Source organism: Littorina saxatilis, linkage group LG8 (assembly GCF_037325665.1).
Source record: "Littorina saxatilis isolate snail1 linkage group LG8, US_GU_Lsax_2.0, whole genome shotgun sequence".
Taxonomy (NCBI): domain Eukaryota; kingdom Metazoa; phylum Mollusca; class Gastropoda; order Littorinimorpha; family Littorinidae; genus Littorina; species Littorina saxatilis.
Genome location: NC_090252.1, coordinates 3,259,154 through 3,262,537, shown reverse-complemented (window position 1 = coordinate 3,262,537; position 3,384 = coordinate 3,259,154). Strand labels below are relative to the sequence as shown.

The 3,384-nt window shown below is 42.3% G+C and overlaps 1 long non-coding RNA gene across 1 annotated transcript; it reads left to right on the top strand.

Moving 5' to 3' along the window:
- Window positions 1–3,384, top strand: LOC138974925 (uncharacterized). Its single transcript, XR_011458450.1, has 5 exons — window positions 1–61; window positions 1,101–1,239; window positions 1,624–1,763; window positions 2,311–2,577; window positions 3,289–3,384. It is a non-coding gene; the product is annotated as an uncharacterized lncRNA (long non-coding RNA).

Below are 3,384 nucleotides of genomic sequence, written 5' to 3'. Positions count from 1 at the left end.
TCATTTAATATGTGGTAGATCAAACGGAGTATCTCCCGAATCAAACACGCCATGCCAAAATGTAAGTAGTATATGTTTATTGATTATTATGTTGTTGTCGTCTTTGCTTTGTGTCTTGTTTTGGGCTAAATCTGGAGAGAGAAAGAGAGAGAGAGAGAGAGAGAGAGAGATAGAGAGAGAGAGAGAGAGAGAGAGAGAGGGGGAAGACAGACAGAGAGAGGGAGAGAGACAGAGAGAGACAGAGAGAGAGACACACAGAAAGAGAGACAGAGACAGAGAGAGAGAGAGAGACAAAGAGAGACAGAGACAGAGAGAGCGAGAGAGACAGCGAAAGAGAGAGAGACATAGAGAGAGAGAGAGAGAGAGAGAGAAAGAGAGAGAGAGACATAGAGAGAGAGAGAGAGAGAGAGAGAGAGAGAGAGAGAGAGAGAGAGAGAGAGAGAGAGAGAGAGAGAGAGAGAGCACCCATTGCACACCGGTTGGACCGTACATAAGGTAACGTTAAATTACTGTTGTGCAGCGGGTTAAAGTATACCCTGATACCTCGGAGATATACCTTCACTCGGTCAGAACGACGTCACGTGACATGTTATTATGGTGGAAGAGAATGCTGTCGCTTATTTTTCTTCTGAGGATGAGGGTTTAACATGGATCGGGAACTTACAGGACAACCGCGGCTGTGCTTGCAAGTTTGGATAGTTCTTTCCGTGACTGAGCATCGTTTCAGTCTTACCGAACTGAGGGTGGAAAGTAAGCGACAGCATTCTCTTCCACCATAATATTATAACATGTCACGTGACGTCGTTCAGACCGAGTGAAGGTATATCTCCGAGGTATCAGGGTATACTTTAACCCGCTGCACAACAGGAATTTATTGATACGTTATGTTCGGTCATTCCGGTGTGTAATACCGAGAGAGAGAGAGAGAGAGAGAGAGAGAGAGAGAGAGAGAGAGAGAGAGAGAGAGAGAGAGAGAGAGAGAGAGAGAGAGAGAGAGAGAGAGAGAGAGAGAGAGAGAGAGAGAGAGAGAGAGAATATATTAAACATGTCATAATTATTCTGCTGGTTGTTTTATTGTGAGTTTTCTGTCAAAATGTCAGGATGTCACAGACTTTGAGCTTTCAAAAGAAGATCTTAAGCCGGTGATGGACCTTGTAGATCAGGAGTTGACTGCCTCTCTCAAGGGTGACACCCTTTTCACGTGTGTTGCCTCCGTCCAAGCTTTGCCAACTAAATCAGGTCAGTGCGCATAATGACTGAGGTTTATTCATTAATAGATACACCTATTCCTCTAAGGCTTTCGTCGTTTGTAAACACACATTTAAAAAAAGAAAAGTAAAAAGAACAATATAAGCTTTTTCACCGTCAACAATTGTTGTTTGTCTAACACAAATGTGAACGTGCTAAGTATTTGCATATTGCTTGGTGAAAGATAATTAAGGTATGACGCCGACAAGCTGATCATTTTTATCTAAAATTGTATTTAGAAAAAGGTTCGCTTGAGTGTAATACCTGACGTAGTTGTTCTATAATTATAGTAAATTGAATTATGAAATAACACTTGTTTGACAAGATTTAGATTAAATCACATTGATGTTTTCATTATGTTAATATGTCATGCAGCAAGCGGTGCGTTCTTGATGGTTGACCTTACCAGAACGACTCTCAGAGTTCATCTGGTGAGACTTCAGGATTCCCAAAGCGGAAGTTGGTCTAAAATATATGTCATCCCGGATGTGACCGAGCGTGGAAAAGACGAAGAGGTAAAGCCAAACGTTTATATTATGCTTTGTTTGCATACATAAGAGATCTCACTAAAAGGATCGTCCTTAAGAGAAAGGTAGCATTGCATTTGTTTTTCAGCCATTAACATGTTGTCGGATATTAAGGACAACATCTTCAGGATCATATCTGTTTAGAAAAAGACAATCCAAGATCATCTGTGTTAATTACTTCATTACAACGCTTGATGGTATCGTGCTTGTTCCATGGATGACAAAAAACACTATTCATATATTGTTAAAAACAATCAACACAAACATGTAACTCTTCCAATAACGTTTCTAAGACCCTGAAATGCATTACAAAAACAAGTAATTTACGGAGCTAAATACAACTGCACGTAGAACCTCTGCACGCAGAAAACGAGGCAACAAATTCAAACAATCTGTGTGTGTGCGTGCGTGCGTGCGTGTGCGCGCGCGCGCGTGTGTGTGTATGTGTGTGTGTGTGTGTCTGTCTGTCTGTGTGTGTCTGTGTGTGTCTGTGTGTGTGTGTGTGTGTGTGTGTGTTGTTTGGGTGTTACTATAGTTTCAGCTCTTCGACTTCATTGCCAACAACGTTCATGACTTTATGACAGAACATAAACTCTTCAGCAAGAAGTTCCGTCTTGTTTTCATGCTATCCTTCGCCTGTGAATACGATGCGGATTTTTCCAATGCTCGTCTCACCAAACGGACCAAAGGATTTTGCTGTGACGGTGCTGTTAGCAGAGATCTTAAGGAGTTGCTCCAGGAAGCTTTAGATAGGAAAAATCAAAAACATATAGACAGCCAACGTTCCAAAAATCTGAAAAAGGTAAGTTAATGGAACACGACAAAACAAAACGTTACAGGCACTGGTCATTGACACAGCGGTCATGTATGTGAACAGATAGACACACACGTATAACACCGAATACAAACGTATCTAACAAAACGTCCACAAGCTCGCTTGGAAGACCCAAGGGAGGCATTAATTTAAATTCATTGCCTGCGACAGAGAGAGGGGGAGAGAACGAACGAGAGAGTCTGAAACTGAATAGTATTACAAAAGGAAAGAAAGGTTCTCGACACATCCTAATCGTTCCACCTGTCGCCAATACGTACGACCCCTTAATATAGACGCACACCAAAACTTGACTTGGCCAATACTCTGATCACACTGTGACATAAAATGTGAATGGAACTGGCGCCTTAACATTTCTACTGAAGTGGCATTTCAAATGTGCAAGGGTAAAGCATTATAAACAGAGACGTGCGTGCGTGCGCGCCTGTGCACGTGTGTGCATGTGTTGGTGTTCGTTGACGTGTGTGTGTGTGCATGTGTGTTTGTGTGCGTGGGTGAATGTGTAAATGTATGGCGGTTCATGAGAGTGTGTGCGTGAATGTATGTTTACGTGTGCGTGTGTATGTGTGTGTGTGTGTGTGTGTGTGTGTGTGTGTGTGTGTGTGTGTGTGTGTGTGTGTGTGTGTGTGTGTGTGTGATTGTGATTTACCGAGGTCTATATATCTTGCGTTTATCATATAGATACTGATGGCGAACATAAGCGTTGTTGTCGTCACCAACGACACTGTCGGATTGCTGATGTCAGAAGCCTACAAAGACCCGAGGTGTAAAATCGCC